The 17,984-nt window shown below is 37.7% G+C and overlaps 1 protein-coding gene across 1 annotated transcript in view; it reads right to left on the bottom strand.

Annotated features, from left to right (window-relative positions):
* LOC124717051 (mitogen-activated protein kinase kinase kinase 10-like) overlaps positions 1 to 17,984 on the bottom strand; it is a 721,769-nt gene that overhangs the window by 55,169 nt on the left and 648,616 nt on the right. The gene's annotated exons all lie outside the window — the stretch shown is intronic.

Here is a 17,984-nt window from a genome sequence, read left to right as displayed (position 1 = left end):
GTGGAAGTTAATGAAATCAGAGTTGAGGCAGCACATCAAAGCAGAAGCTCTTATCTTTGTCATCTAAATGGATTTTAGTGCTACTACCTTTTAACAGAACTGTTTCATTTGTATCACACCTACATACTGGGTTTGTCTGAGTCATTGTGAAACAGTTATTTCCTTGAAAATTTCTGATTCATTTAATTTTCTCAAGACACAGAAAAAGGGGTAAAACATTAAAATTACATTTCAAAAATATTTCTTTTTCACATAGAAGAACCTCATCAAAAATCAGAAGTATGATTTCATATTTTTCACATTTTCCTCAGTAGTTAGAGCTAAACTAACCCAATTCACACAGTTTCATGTTCCACAGATCATTTGCATGATAAAATGATGTGGAACAATTCAACTTACATTCGCATCAAAAATCATTTTGCTAATCACTTAACATTGACATTACATTGATAGAAATTGGAATAGAAGGAGTAATCAAGGGGAAACTTTTTTTAAAACTTTACATTGCTGCCTGTCACACATCTTATATGACTAGGTAACTGATCAATAATTTTGGTTGCAACATTGTGCACCTCAGTGACGCAATGAATTTCATGTTTTCCTCTGGTATTATAATTATGCACATGATTGTTCCTTTTGAACTGCAGTGGATTATTTACAATAAACTTAATGAGTGAATAAATATACCGTGAAGCTGTAGTCAAAAAACCTAATTCCTTAAACAGATGCCCACACAATGATCATCATCAAGCACCACATATTATTCTTAGCACATTTTTGAACAATGAAAACTTTCTTTCTTTCTTAAAGACGAGTTACCACAGAACATAATTCCATATGGCATTATGAAATGGTAATATGTCAACTCACCTATTTGTCTCTCCCCAAGATTTACAATGACTCTAAGGGCAGATGTGGCCGAACTAAATTGTTTTAGGAGTTACAAAATGTGCTTTTTCCAGTTTAAATTCTCATCAATATGGACACCTAAGAATTTTGAAATTTCCACCCTATTTATTATTTCTTCACCATGTGTTATACTTATCACTGGTGTAGTATCTGTAATGTGCAGAACTGAATAGATGTGATTTTTTAAAATTTAGGTTGAAATCATTTGCAGGAAACCAGTTGTGTCGCAGTTCATCATAAACTTCACAGAACTGCTCAAAGATGCAGGAATGAAATTTCTATTTATTGAATGAGAAAATTTCACTGTGTGAACTACACTTTGAAATTCTTGTGTTTCGTTAAACTCTGTCATCCTGCTCGAACACATCAACTCACAAAGTGCTAGTAAATAGTATTCATCATTGTAAACTTAGCAGCAATGCTCTTTATTTTACATCCTGCACTGAATCACGGTGCAGGAGGTTGTTTTGATTTATTTAGTAAATGTGTTTATTTTGTATTCACAATGAATATAGTCACTTGTAAAGGTACCTAATATTCTCTTAAGGTATTGACGAGTTTTTTTCACTTTCCCTTCAGCATATGTCAGCTCAAGTAACTCTATACCTTGTGGAAATTCAACAACCCAGTCACCTACCAATAATCAATTTACCTTACTAACTGTTAAGATAGTCTTGAGATGCTCATGCTATCAGATCCCAATTAAGAATAAAATATCAGAATGTTCACAAGCTTTCTTCCTCACGAATGAACTGAAAGTTGTAAATGTAGTGACCATGGAAGAATCTATTACAGAATGAAGTTACTAAACTGCAGTGATGTGTGCACTTAAATGAACCATGCTGACACATTAAAATTCTGTGCTGTCCTGAGACTTTAATCTGGGTCTCTCCAGTTCAGTCTTTTAAGTCTGCCCCAGCACACTTTACACTCAGTATTTCAATTTTCAATATTTTCTTTAAAAAAATGAGTTACCATACCATGTGTATGTAGCTAACAAAATAATTGTTTATATTTCAATGGTCAACAACTAATTTCTATGGAAATTTCAGTTATTACATTGCTTGTTCCTACACTTTTGGTTAGTTTTCCTTCATCACACAAGTTGATTTTTTTTATGTTTATAGATAAGACAGGTGAACCATACATGATGCAATGAGATAAAACAATTTTAATTTGTCCAACAGTTCATTAAGAAATGTGAAGCATACGTGATTCAATGAGATAAAACAATTTGTGTAACAGTTCACCAGTGCATGTTATAAGTAAGAGACAACCTCTGTGGTCTAGTGGTTTGTATTGCTGACTACTAATGTGGAGGTCCTAGGTTTGATTCCAGGTGACTACCTCAAGTTGTACTGTGGAAAAAATGTCTAGAGGCTGCTGAAGTGGTATCATACCAAAAGACTAAGAAAAGCTTAAGCCACATTTTTTGTGACCCTAAAATGCTGATCATTTTAAGTGTAGTGTTACAGCCGTCTGTTGGGGCATTCATAACTGATGATAGTGTGGCACTTTAAACTGTCTTCTGGTAGAACTGAACAAGAAAAATTAGCCTGTTGCCATTTCATTTGATCTTTTCAATGCTTTTTATGGTGTATATCATCAAAATTCTACCCCAGAAGCTAAAATGGTACGGTATTAAAGTTATTCCCCTTGCATGGACAGAGTCATGTCTTAAGAAAAGAAAACAGAGGGTCACATTAATTTTGACACCACAGGAATAAGTCTAGATTCACCGTGAGCAAACATGAAATAAGGTATCCCAAAAGGCCTGGTGCATTTTCTACTTCTGTTCCAGTCCTACATAAATGTTGGGTGACTCTCCAAAAACCTTGACGTATGCTGGTGACACAAATATATTGATAAGAGACTCAAAAACTTCACTCAGACACAGTATATAGAATAATGGAGCAGGTTTATAACTGGTTCACAGCAAACAAAGTAAGACTTAATGTTACAAAGGCTCCTATTAAGCGATGCCATCTGAATAAAATTTACTCACAGATAGCAGCAGCAAATTTCAATGGGCACACACTGGATGAGGCTCCATTTGTGTACTTCCTGAGCATACATATGGATAATGAATTGGAGCAGCACCAGCAAGTGGAATAATTTAGCAAAAACATCAGTTGTGCCTCTTTTGCAAATTTCTCATTGCATTGACCTGGATATGGTATTGGTAACATACTTTCACTTGATACTGCCATACAACATAATATTCTGGGACAATGCAGCTAAAGTCAAAACTTTATTTATTATATTTAAGAGTGCGGTAAGAATACCATACAAAGTTAACATTGGAAAAGTTTGCAGAAGCCACCTCAGGGACTTAAAGGTATGTACTTCCAAACACAATTATGGTTAACAACAAGTGAATTTAGGACAAAATGTGAAATTCACAACTACAATACCAGAAAAAAAAATATTATTTCCATATAGATTGTATGTCCCTGTCTAGAGTTCAGAATGGAGTTTTACGTTTTGTCACAAAGCTGTATAGAGGTTTCTAGTGTACCTTTAGCGCAAAACTGAAGCTGAAAGTTGATTTGGTGGAAGAGACCAAACAGCAAGGTCAACAGTCTCATCAGATTAGGGAATGATGGGGAAGGAAGTCCGCCATGTCCTTTCAAAGGAACCATCCTGGGCATTTGACTGATGCAATTTAGTAAATCACAGAACACCTAAATCAGGATGGCTGGATGTGGGATTGAACCGTCGTCCTCCCGAATGCAAGTCGAGTATGCTAACCATTGCGCCATCTCATTCAGTACGAAACTGAAGACTCCTAGATATTAAAAGACAAAGTAAATGAGTACCTTATTAGCCAATCTTATAATTTATCAGGATATTGCAACTCGGGGATGTAAAGTCTGCTTAATTCTGCATGACTTGACTTTGCCATTATATAGCTGCTAGTGCACTGCACAGTCACATAAATGCTTAATTTGAAGTATTAAATAAGAACATCAGCTGAACAGAGTATGTGGAGCAGCAGTGTCAAAGTTTTTCAAGAACATTGTCCTTTCATTCATCGCACTGCGAACTGTCGTTTACCGTGAAATGTTCAGGAATCAACATCCTGAGGGAAGTGGAACTTTCATTGTTACCTTTTATGCCAACCCCTGAAGTCTTTTTTGGTCGCTCTTGTGCAGCGGCATGTCTGAAACATTTTCTTTGTCCACCCATAAGAAAACTGCACGATCTCATGCTGGGCATCAGGGTTCTGACCTCCATCACAGAGAGTCAAAAGAATGGGTGGAATGGGAGCGAGAGGGAGTGCTACAACAGTGTAACACATCCGTGGTGGTGCTGGGCAAAATTGTGGTGAAATTTGCTGCCAATGATTCATCATTAAGCCGCCTTAAACCTCCCATGAACTTCTGAGCTCCGGACTTTCTTTCCCAAGTGTCAACTCCTTATGTTGCCAAGCTCAATTAGTTATGTCACTGAGTGCCATACTTCCACACTATTACAGAGGAAGGTTGTATAGCAATGGGACACAGTTAGGGGATTTCTAAAAAGTTATCCTTTAGTTGGGTTGTGCAGTGTATTTGCAGAATAGAATTTTTTTTTAAACTTTTTTTAAACTTAAAAGGCTTCTAGACCTACACTTAGCCTGAAATGAAAGTAGCATATTCTGTCACAGACAGATTTAAAAATGCTCAGTCACAATAAGGATGATGCAGATCACCTAATATTTGACCAAAATAGCAGTAGTTACACCATATAATAAGAGTCTGATAATCTAGAATTCTTGATGGTCTGACATGCCTTGGCATCTTGTAGCATCAGTGGTCTACCAAATGAATTTGTTAATGTTTCTAACAGGTAAGAATATAATTTTATGTTGTGCCTATCTGGGACTCACCGTCTCTGCTATATGGTGAGTGACAACTTCCCTTTTCATAATATTGTTACATTCCATCCTGGATTTTCCATTGTTTGGTAAGAGGTAAGAAGTTATAGTTGGGTACTAAATGTTTTATGTTCACTGATACACAAATGTCAGTGAGTTACTGTGTTAACAAATTCCTTTAATTTAACAGTTCAGATGAACAAATGAAATGATGAATAAAAATGTCTAATATTAACCACTCATCAGAGTTACTAAGTCAGTTTGAAGAAGCTGAAAACAGTAGCATAAATGGAAAAGCAACTGTTCTTCTTCACGTACTGCCTCCTACATTTCTTTTATTATGTTTGTTTTTTCATTTGGGTAAGTACTGTACAGAACTGGCTTCCAGCTTCTACTAATCTTTTTGTATATACATTGGTTGTTCCACATTCCCAAAGAGTCTCCATTATGATGAGATTTCAGGTACATGAATAAATATATCGATATTATTATGAAGAAATTTTAAACTGCTGCATCACCCACTTACATAACACAACAGCAGCCTCCATAAATTCTTATCTCTTACTGGTACTAATACAGAAAAGCTGGCGTAAGATAGACAGAAAAGCCACAAAAGATCCTGTGATTACTGCCAATGTTTAATACTTAGCTGGTTAGCTGCTCAGCTTGAGAGGATGCCGTAAAATAAATCAAATACATGTGTCATCTGCAGAGAAATCTGCAATCAGGCCAGTCCAAACAAGTGTAAGTTGGTGTTTAAAGCTTTTTTCTTAAATAATGTGATGTTAATTCCTTGGTGGACATGTAATGCAAATGAAAGAAATCTAATTTGGAACTGTTTTCCTTACTCGATTTTGGTTGAATGTGAACAATATGTGCAAAAATCTTCATACTGACTGTGGAGACGTATCAGTTACAGAGATAACACCGTGTAGAAGAGACTCGCAGCTGACATCCTGTGGCAGTCTCGCAGTGCTGATAACAACTGCTTTACTTGACATAACCAGCCAGGTTGAGATTCATTGGGAGAGTCCTTAGAAAATGTAGTCCATCAACAAAGGAGGTGGCTTACATAACACTCGTTCAACCTATACTTGAGTATTGCTCATCAGTGTGGGATCCGTACCATGTCGGGTTGATGGAGGAGATAGAGAAGATCCAAAGAAAAGTGGTGCATTTCGTCACAGGGTTATTTGGTAAGCGTGATAGCGTCACGGAGATGTTTAGCAAACTCAAGTGGCAGACTCTGCAAGAGAGGCGCTCTGCATCACGGTGTAGCTTGCTGGCCGGGTTCCGAGAGGGTGCGTTTCTGGATGAGGTATCGAATATATTGCTTCCCCCTACTTATACCTCCTGAGGAGATCACGAATGTAAAATTAGAGAGATTCGAGTATGCACAGAGGATTTCCGGCAGTCATTCTTCCCGCGAACAATATGCAACTAGGACAGGAAAGGGAGGTAATGACAGTGGCACGTAAAGTGCCCTCCACCACAAACCGTTGGGTGGCTTGCGGAGTATAAATGTAGATGAACCTGAAGCTATGCAACCACTGTGACCCCATGTGCCGCTGTGAGAAATTCAAAATCAGTTGTTGGACAGACGTACATATTTCCAAATCCACCCCAGAGAGTAGCTATCCTTGACCCCAGTTTCTTGCCAAAAAGTCTTGAAAAAAGGTATATACATAGAGTGCACTGGGCAGATAAAGGAAGAGCTTCGTATTCAATGAATTTATTCCTCCCTTAAACAAATTATTGCTGTGTACTATGAATCTGTGCACTTAAGCAGGATAGTAAGTTGGGTACATGTTATTCTGAGGCACTAACCAGCACATGGTGATCAGCTTCATTATTATTCCAGAGAACCACAACAAGAGGTTTACACTCCCATACACCTTCATTTTCAAATGTAAGTTTACAGGATCAGACAAAGGAAAATCCAGGAAGGAATAACAACAATATTGGAAGGAATAACAACAATATTATGAAAATGATAGATTGCTATTCACCATATAGGGGAGATTCTGCCAGAAACTGTGGTCATGTGTGTGTGAATTATGTTTGTGTTTGTGTGAGTGAGTGAGTGCATGTTGACTAATTCCAATGAAGGCCTCTTTGGTTGAAAGCTTACTTGTTTGGCAGACTTTTTGTTGTGCCTATCTGCGAATCAGCATCTCCACTATATGGTGAATAGCAATCTATCCTTTTCATAATATTTACAGCACCTTATCATTTTTCATGCACATATTTGCTATTCTTTGATTTTTAGGCTATCCCAATGTGATCAATTAGAGACAAATATTAAGTTGTATTATTGATTCCATCTTTTGTACAATGTTATACTGTGTGTATATTCTCGAGTACTGTTTGAAAAGTATGCAGTATTGTGCAACAAAAACATTCGGTAATCTTCGGCGTGAGTTAAGAACTATTTGGTTGTTACAATCTGCAGCTTTTCAAAATAAACTGATGGTTTTGTGTTGGCTACTTCTATTCTGTGCAGAAATACAGCTGGTTCACTGAATAGTTTTAGAGAGATATAATTCAATGAAATGAATGCAGTAGTAAAATAAAACTGTTCATATATGACAGTGCTTGCTTAATTGTGTTATTACAGTTATCAGTCACTAAAATGCACTGAGAAGTATAAAAGTTGTTCTCCAGCCATCCTGATTTAGGTTTTCCATTACTTCCCCAAATCATTCCAGGTAAATGACAGATGTTTCTACCTAACAGGTCTTGGTCATTATCTTCCCCTACCATTACCCATTGTTGAGATTTTTTATATAAAAATAATTCTTATACAGGATGATTATTATTATTATTATTTTCTAAGTTTTCATTTTAAAATTTGACTGTTTTACATCAGAATTTTTTTAATTCAAAGAATTTTTTGTGTGTTTAAAGCATTTTCTGTAACAATTAGCCACAGACACAACTATCCAAACAAACAAATGACTGCCTTGCTAGCCTTTACTGAAGTGCTGTGTGGCAACTGGAACCAATACATCAGTTGGACAGCCAGTATGCTGTCTTATGTGTTACAACTCTGGTATCCTGTGGCAATTTCATTTACGTTAAAGTGTCTGTAGTCTTCTGCACCTGATAACTTGAGGTAAACACTTTAAATCTTAATTGAAAAAAAAGATTTTTTATCAGCATAAAAGTGGTTCCTAGCTGTGATCAGTTTCTGCATTTGCTCAAGAACATAAGAACTCACCATCTCAGATTCTGCTCAGCAGAAATACTCTCTCTTGGCTGCTAAAGCAAACCATAAAAAATGTTGCTGGGCTCACCCGAAACTGTTAAGAATCCAGCTGTCACAGCCAAGACAGTGTCCAGTGACCATTCACTCACTCGGCACAGTCTCCAAAGCCCACAACATTACAACCCTCATCTCCTCGAGGAATGTGAAACCACAATAAAACAGTGGGTAAGCCCTAGACAAGGTGTCAGAAAGATTGCACAAATTTCAACAAGGTGCCAGACCTGTTCATGTAAGCCACTCTGAAACAATGCCTGCATTTTCTTTAGAAAAGATAACTGTGTATCTGGATATCGTGCAAAAATGTGTGGTATTTGGCTCATGATTACTTCCATCAATCCAAATAGTAGTGCTGCAGCTTATTTCATTTAAATTTTGGTTAACTTTCATATGTGATGGGGGTGTGGTTTTAAGAGAATGACCCTTATTTTTTACATGGGAGTGCTTTGGCTTTCACAACTTTTGCACAATTACTTTGAGGAACAAGTCTGACGCCAAGTCCTATTATTATTATTATTATTATTATCATTGATTTGAGCACCACAGTGCTTTACTAGACACAGTTTTGGTGTAGGTCGTATGACATTGCCTTCCTCTGACCTCTGAACTGACTTACCCAGCCAGTTAGAGGGAGATCTGCAATTTAACATAAGACTCCAAAAAGTGGTGTAATTTACCATTTTTCTTTTTTCACGTCAAAAAACAATGCCAGCAGTTAAAGAAATAATAAGTGGCAAATAAAAATCATGAACTGGGCCTTACTTGTAACTGGTGTATGGTCTGTAGGTTTGTATCATCAACCTCACTTGCCTAGGGTCAATACATGTAGAGCGAATAATTACTAGAGTTTCTCTCTTTAGGACTCCTTGACACAAAAAGGATGTTGTGGCTCTTGTAAAAGCAGGTGTACAAAAAATTATTCTTGTTGAAGTTTCTCTCAACCTCTTGCTGTCTTTTCATATATTGGAATCCTGAGTGACTTAATTCAATAATACCTCTCCCCCCCCCCCCCCTCCCCGGTTCAGGATGGCAGCCTTTATGTTATCTTCTATTCTGTGTGTGTGTGTGTGTGTGTGTGTGTGTGTGTGTGTGTGTGTGTGTGTGTGTGTGTGCGTGCGCGCGTGTGTGCGTGTGTCTTTGACATGAATAAGAGGCCATCAAAATGTCTGCTCTTTCAGAAGCAGTTAAAAATAAATAACAGCGCTCCCACGAGGTCTCAACAGATTCCTCATTCTCCTCAACCTCTTCCATCATTTCACTGTTGTCCTTGTTTATTCTGGTAGCTCTTCTTTCTCATTCCATCTTGAATGCTGTTCCTTTTCACATGTTCCAACAACATCTTAATCGTTCGTTAGACCAAGCAGAGAAAATACACAAGTTGAAAAAAAGATATTATCAGTTTGAAAATTTTCATAGGGATTATTGAAAAACTTGGAAATCAACTGTTTTGCCAAGAAAGCCTTGTAAGGCATCACTCATTCAGTACCAACTAATCAATGTCCTCTATAAGTTGAAAAAGCATTGCACTGAAATAGCAATACTCAAAAGAACAAAGTAGAGTAAAACAGCAGCAATCACACTGTGGCAGCACAGTTGATATGGTAATGTGATTTTGCTGTGCATATAGAAAAATGGATTGATACAGATTTTGAAGACCAGAGAGAGAGAGAGAGAGAGAGAGAGAGAGAGAGAGAGAGAGAGGGAGGGAGGGAGGAAGGAAGGGAGAAACTGTACTGTCCATCTAGTTTCATATTTCTTTTAAAAGTTCACAGGAATACTTTTGTACCTTGTGCCATTTTCCATATTTTACCTTCTTCTGTTAGAGCGGATACTATCCTATGAAAGGCAAGGCAAGAAAACTATTCAGTCAACAAATGCAGTGACAGTAACAATGGTTATTGGCTTTTTTAACAATTATTGTCAACTAAGATATCAGTACTCTCAGTGTATTTTTAGCATCTGCCCTAACAGGTGTAAATTTTGTAGTAGTTCCCACACAAACTGGTGCAGCTTGCAGCTTGAATGTGGTTTGTTGATATTGGCAGAATACATTTTCACAGCTGGTATTTTGCTCAAAAATGATCATAAGGCTGCATCAATATAATGGGACAAATTCTAAACTTTTCCATGATTTATCTTCACATGAGGGCGTACAACAGTGTTGTTGATGAAGTGCTATCTGAAAGAAGGTGCATACATATTCAGTTATATCTTGATAAGATTTCAGAGTAGTGCAAATTTTGGCAGCAACTTCCTTCAAATGTTCAGAAAAGTAAAATTGTGCATTTCGCAAAATGAAAAAACGTAATATCCTGCAATTAAAAAATAAATGAGTCACTGCTGGAATCAGCCAACTCATACAAATAACTGGGTATAACACTTTGTAGGGATGTAAAATGGATTATTCACATAGGCTTAGTCATGGGTAAAACAGGTCGTAGACTTTTGTTTATTAGTAGAACAGTGGGAAGTGCAATCAGTCTACAAAGGAGATTGCTTACACATCACTAGTGCGACTCATCTTAGAATGCTGTTCAAGTCAGTTGGACCTGTACCAAATAGGCCTCACATGGGATATCGATCACACACACAGAAGGGCAGCACGAATGGCCACAGGTTTGTTTAATCCGTGGGAGAGTGTCGCAGAGATACTGAAGGAATTGAACTGGAATACCCTTGAAGATAGATGTAAACTATCCCGAGAATGTCTGTTAGTAAAGTTTCAAGAACCAGCTTTAAATTGTGTCTCCAGGAATATACTACACTCCCCTACATATCACTAACATAGGAATCATGAGAATAACTTAAAATAATTACTACACACACACAGAGGCGTTCAAACAATCATTCTTCCTGCACTCTATATGTGAGTGGAAGAGGAAAAAACCCAAATAACTGGTACAGTGGAATGTACCCTCTGTAATGCATCTCACAGTAGTTTGCAGAGTATAGATGTAGATGTTGAAGCTTGGCAGATCCTTCAGTGCTATTCAAGAGGAGTAGGGTGTGCACTGGCAGCATATTCATCTACTCCCTCTTTTTCCTTTCCACTATTATACACAAATAAACACAGCACAGGGATCACACTCGCCCATGCACTACAGCTGCATACAAGATACAGTGTGGGGAGGACAGAACATAGGATATGCCCAAATATTTCCAAATGGCCTATGGAAACCCATGAACAGGTGACAATGTTCAGGTCCGAGTAAATGTCTACACAATATTTTATATTTCCATCAACAGTATGTATCTTATAAAGTGATATATCATCTTCAAAAAGGCTGCTAGACCACTATCAGACCCAGGAAGATACCACTTGTCAGATATTCTTGATAAAACACTATAAATTATGGTTAGATTTGTTTCACATTTCATACTTAAATTAGGCGGAACTTTTTGGTAGTGCTTAATATTCTGATCAGAGCAAATCAATTAATTAGAATAATATATCAGCAAGTTACAAAACCCAATTGTTACACATCTGTTTGGTTTGTTCCTGTAGCTGTCTCCTTTAAATTTTCACTTTTCCCCCCCATACAGCCACCGTTTTCTCTGACATTCTTACACGTGCCTACACTGATTGTGGCACCTGTGCCAGTGTTTTGTTACGCAGCATTGTCTCCTTCTTTCCTTGGTCTCTTTTGGTTTTATCTATTACTTTAGTTACTGCCTTCATACAGCTGAACTAACTGAAGGTAACTGTGATGATAGATGTCTTATGCAGTTATTCAGTCAGCCACATAACGGTGCATTGCAATTCAATTACTAATGACCAGAAAACATTGGCATTTGAGCACCCAATGTGCAGATGAACCATTCATCGTCGACTAGTACTCTCCAAAGAATAGAGATGTTGTGCTGCAATGGAAAATCACACGAGAAGAAAATTCAGGGACATTTGGAGGGTAAATGGCACCTCTCCAGCAGGTCCTTTCACATTTGGTTATGGCCACTGCAGTAGAATGTGTACATGAGAGACTGGGCTGATCAGTCATCTGTCACATTCACATGAAGACTCCACACTCATCCTCTAATGCTTGCCCAGTATACAGGGTGCATCATAATTAACAGTGAAAACTGACACGGATGAAAGTGTATGACAATAGAAGCAAAAATGTTCCATAAATATGGGGCCACAAACAGGCCATTTGTGAAATAATTGTGAATGCATGGTTAGGAGCTGCCATGGATCTCAGTATAAAGTATTGCCTTAGCTAGTGAAAACGTATTTGAAATACCAATTTTTTGATTAATTCTTCATCTAATCGGACTCAAATTTCATCCTTGCCCCGTGGCTGGGGACTATGTTACATGCCTGACAGAGCACATACACTTGTTGCTGCCAATGTAGGAGGACATGTAATGCAACAGTATGGTCCACGATTGATAAGAGATTTAGTGCCTGTATCTTGGTCTCCAAGGTCACTGACCTCAATCCTCTAAATTTTACTGTTCAGAATCGTCTCAAAAGCAAAATGTATGGCACTCCTGTTGATACAGTCTTGTCCAGATTCACAAGATGATAAAGAAATGTTTGAAATAATTTGGATTTCGCTGCAGAGAATAGTGTCGAACTGCATTAAAATGCAAGTATGAAACATGGAACACTTCCTTGAACATGTGTGAGTGTACAGCAAGTTGCATGTTACCTGCTGAAGCAGTAGTATATTTCTTGTTCAGGTATGCTGTTGGTGAAACTTGAACCCAGTTAGATGGAAAGTTAATCAAAAAGTTTACATTTCGAACAAATTTTTACTAACTAGGACAATTTTTCCTACTGACTTCTGTGGTGGTTCATAACCACACACTCATAATCATCTCACAAATGTCTTATTTGCAAAACCACATTGACAGGAATGTTGTTAGCGGACTCTCCTAATTTTTACTCCAGTTATTGATTTAATCTTTACAAGGCAAAACCTTTTTTTCTGTACCATTCAAACTCTGATAGCCTTGCTGTTAGCGAAAATTAAATTTTAACCTTGTTCATAAATCCATTTAAAATGATGAACAAATGAATAAGCTTGACTTTGATATAACTTTATATACAATCTCAACACGATTTGCACACTATTACCCATTTTTTGTACTCTATTCTGGAATATACCATTTTGTCCATTTGGATAATTTAAAAATGGATTCTTGTAATCCAAAACTACTCATCAATTAAATAAGAAAACTGAATCTTGCAGCTTTGGCTGTTTTCTACATCAAACTGAGTAAAAGATAGTCACAAAGTAAGAGCTCTCTCAGCTCTGTAAGTCAAATAGTTCTTTGTGGAGCACTTATTGACACATTATGTTCCATACATCTCGACAAGGAGGAGAACCTCCAGCAATGTGGAGAAAGTTGAGGTATACATTAAAAAATGAAAAGCAAACCATAGATACTTAAACTTCACACAAACAACTATCCCTATATTGTACAGTACTATTTGTGATTATGAAAGCTAAATCTAACCTACTAAATTAGATACATTGTATGCACTTTCTCCTGCTGCCACTTGGTGAGAGTAGGTTTTTTTTTCTTTCTATTCAATTACATTATATTTTCAAAAATTGGTTATTTTCAATGATCTACTAAATTGGAAAGATACAAACAGTTCGTAAAAAGCTGCTCCTTCCTCACTTGTTCTTAATAGCTGTCATGAATCACCTTCATAATATTGCTGTTTTCAACAAAAATAGTTACCTACATTTCTAACATGAGACACATGTTTACAATACATTATTACTTATAATTTCTTTATTTCTCTGTCTTAGCTGCATTCACATTTGAGCTGGTGGTGACTAGTTTTTAATGTATTTGATCATTTTCAAACCACTGCATTCATTAAAATCACATCTTTAGTCAAAAATATAAAATACAAATATTCAAGTATTTAAACAATTTTCTAGCACTCTACAGGGCTATTACAAATGATTGAAGCGATTTCATAAATTCACTGTAGCTCCATTCATTGACATATGGTCACGACACACTACAGATACGTAGAAAAACTCATAAAGTTTTGTTCGGCTGAAGCTGCACTTCAGGTTTCTGCCGCCAGAGCGCTCGAGAGAGCAGTGAGACAAAATGGCGACAGGAGCCGAGAAAGCGTATGTCGTGCTTGAAATGCACTCACATCAGTCAGTCATAACAGTGCAACGACACTTCAGGACGAAGTTCAACAAAGATCCACCAACTGCTAACTCCATTCGGCGATGGTATGCGCAGTTTAAAGCTTCTGGATGCCTCTGTAAGGGGAAATCAACGGGTCGGCCTGCAGTGAGCGAAGACACCGGTTGAACGTGTGCAGGCAAGTTTCACGCGTAGCCCGCGGAAGTCGACGAATAAAGCAAGCAGGGAGCTATTTTCAACTTTCAACAGGATTGTGCTCCACCGCACTTCCATCATGATGTTCGGCATTTCTTAAACAGGAGATTGGAAAACTGATGGATCGGTCGTGGTGGAGATCATGATCAGCAATTCATGTCATGGCCTCCACACTCTCCCGACTTAACCCCATGCGATTTCTTCCTGTGGGGTTATGTGAAAGATTCAGTGTTTAAACCTCCTCTACCAAGAAACGTGCCAGAACTGCGAGCTCGCATCAACGATGCTTTCGAACTCATTGATGGGGACACGCTGCGCCGAGTGTGGGAGGAACTTGATTATCGGCTTGCTGTCTGCCGAATCACTAAAGGGGCACATATCGAACATTTGTGAATGCCTAAAAAAACTTTTTGAGTTTTTGTATGTGTGTGCAAAGCATTGTGAAAATATCTCAAATAATAAAGTTATTGTAGAGCTGTGAAATCGCTTCAATCATTTGTAATAACCCTGTATGTGTTAAATGTCCACAATGGTTATAACAAACCTTAGTCATTGTCATGTGATAACCATTGTGATGTGAACATACAGAGTGCTGAACACTGTTCATATGCAAGGGCACGTTGAAAAGTAATGCCTCTGAAATGTTTATTCGATTCTCATTATCAGCTGAGGTACTACATATCATGCATATTACTCCGTCAACTTTCCAGCTTCACTGGCACCATTTGTTTTCCATGGCTTTGAATTGTAGCATGCAACATGGTGATATGTAATGTAATGGTAGATGCCCGAGGAACAGTGTGCTGTAATCGAGTTCTTCGGTACAGGGAGCACCTCCTTATTCAGCACGATGATGCCAAACTACACACAAAAGCTGCAACATCTGTTACAATCCTACACCTCGGGTTCACTGTCATCGCCCATCGTCAGACACCATCCAATTCTCATCTGTTTCCAAGATTTAAAAGCAACTTTGAGGACTTTACTTTGATAGTGATGAATCAGTTCACGCAGAGTTGAGGTTCTGGCTCCATCGACAAAGTCAGACATTCTACAGTGACGATGTCAATAGACTAGTCTCTCATTGGGAGATATGTGTTTGTCACCAGGGCTACATTCAGAAACAAATATGCAGACAGATGTAGAATGTTTTCTTTTAAAAGCTGTAAGAGTTTTCATATAAAACAATCAGAGGCATTACTATTATGCACACCCTCGTACACTGATTGTATTTTACATTTTGAATAAATATTAGGCTTACCGTATGTCCAGTATTAGCCCAGGTGCACCTGTTTTTTTTTTAAACTGTCCTGGATTTGAGAATTTTATAACTAGCAAGGGTAATTTTTATTTATTTATTTTTCAAAGAAAGCCTAACCAGTATGTTCAACATAGTGTTTCGAAATATTCCCTTATGGCTGTGCCTCTCGGCCCACCTAGGAGCAAGCCAAGTCAATGGGGAGGCATCACTACCATTTCCACCACAACTTTTCATGTAGTCATTTGTCAATGTGTGTGTGTTTTTCGTGTGTGAAATAACTCATCTACACATGTTTGATCATTTTATCTCTATTTGCTTTTTGTCACATCACGTAGCAATGAGCAAAAGAAAGTGTGGGTTTCATGTTAATCTGCAGCAGAAATACAAATTTTTGAAATTGTGTAATGGCAGTGAAAATGAACCTTTTTGCTTCACACTGTGTATAGGGGAATTTTCTGCTATGCACAAAGGAAAGGGTGATATTAAAGAGACATGAATTCAGTTAAACATAGGAGTATTATTAATGCTACTGCTTCACCACACATAAGAGATTTTTTAAAAGCCAAAGTTGGAGTGTGCTGTGAAAGAGGCTAAATTTTCATACCACACTGCTAGACATGAACATAGTTTCTGAAAAAAAGTCATGTCTAGTGAAAAATACAATTGAATAAACAAACTTAATGTTTTACTAAACTGTTTTAACTAATTTCAAAAATATGTCCTGGGATCCAAAATAATATGGTGGACCTACTAATGATGTACTTTTAATGTAGATAAGTTTGGAATTTAACAAATATGTTTGAATTTGGTCACCTCAACTCAAACCTAAATGCAGCTATAGCACAAAAATAAAGAAATAACAAAACTGAATCAAGTTGCTGGCCCTTGTGCACAAATGCAATGTTGGAATTCCATACTGATGCTTGGCATGCAGTGTTACAATGAACACTACTAAAACTAACATGTAACTAACAGGTATTTTCAGTCCTTTAGTCAAGATAATTTGTAGGAGTGGCTAATGAATAATGATGCATGTTTTTAATTTTCTTTTGAATTGATCATGATACCCAATTTCTTGTCATATGGTGGATTGTAGCTTGTTGAATGCCTTTGCACCGAAGCACACAACTCCACTCTGTTCCCTACACAACGAACCAAAGTCTACATGGAAATAATAATTGTCTTGTAATGTGACCAGGCAAATCACAGTTAAAACATTAACGAGTAAACATATTGGGAATCAAGAACAAAATTCCAAGATCCTTAAAAAGATCTCTGAAAGATATTTGGTTACCTACTTTACATGACATTCTTATAGTCCATTTCTGTTTAATACACTGATGTCCAAAATTAAAGCAACGACTGAAATTTTGCAATATTGCTCTTATTTTGTCATAAAATGCAATAAACGGGTGATGGTAAAGTAAAAACAATGTAAAGAATACAGAATGTAAACAGCTGCAACATACACACTGGTAGACAAAAATGATTTTCTTTTTTTCCAACTTAACGGGTTTGCACACACATTCTCACAACTGGTTCATGCACTCAGTATGGGGTATGACCACCTCTGGCACCAATACGGGCCTGACAACAATGGGGCATGCTGTGAATGATGTCATCAATCTCATGTTGAGGCAATAATGCCCATTCTTCTTGCAGAGCTGCTTGTAAACCTTAGAGACTGGTTGGTGGATGCTGACATGATGAAACCTGACTCCCTAGTGCATCCCACATATGTTCTATGGGACTCAAATCAGGAGAGCAAGCAGACCACACCAGGGGTGCAACATCTTTCATTCCCAAGAAAACATCAACCACCTGTGCTTCATGAGTTCGAGCATTATTGTCCTTCAGTACGAAGTCTGAAGATGAGATCACAAGATTTCATCATGATACTTGGCAGCAGTTAAACCTTGCCGATTCACTTGTCCAATTTCATGAAGAGGTGTTAGGGTGGTCAGTGTAATCCCTGCCCAAAACATTAAGGATCCTCCTCGATATCGGTATCTTTGCACAGTGTTTAGGTCTGAAATCATGTTTCACATTCCCTTTAAATGTGAATTCATCAAAAATAACTCTCCAGACCAAATTGGGACTCATCTGTGAAAAGAACATTGGCCCTTTGTTCGACTGTCCTGATGGGCCACTCTAGACGTTCCCTTCTGTGAAGAGCTGTCAGAGGTACACATACAGCAGATCTCCGACAATAAAGGCTAGTCTGCCGAAGTCTTCTGTACACCATTTTCCTCAATACAACACGTCCAGTGGATGCTGCGAGATCTGATGCCAGTTGCTGTGCAGTACTAAGGTGGTATCATCGTGCCCTTACCGCCAAATAATAGTCATCTCTTTTGATGTCGCACATGGTC

This window comes from Schistocerca piceifrons, chromosome 9 (assembly GCF_021461385.2).
Source record: "Schistocerca piceifrons isolate TAMUIC-IGC-003096 chromosome 9, iqSchPice1.1, whole genome shotgun sequence".
NCBI classification, from domain to species: Eukaryota; Metazoa; Arthropoda; class Insecta; order Orthoptera; family Acrididae; genus Schistocerca; species Schistocerca piceifrons.
Note: the sequence above shows the minus strand (reverse complement) of the source record. Positions and strands in the feature narration are given on the sequence as shown.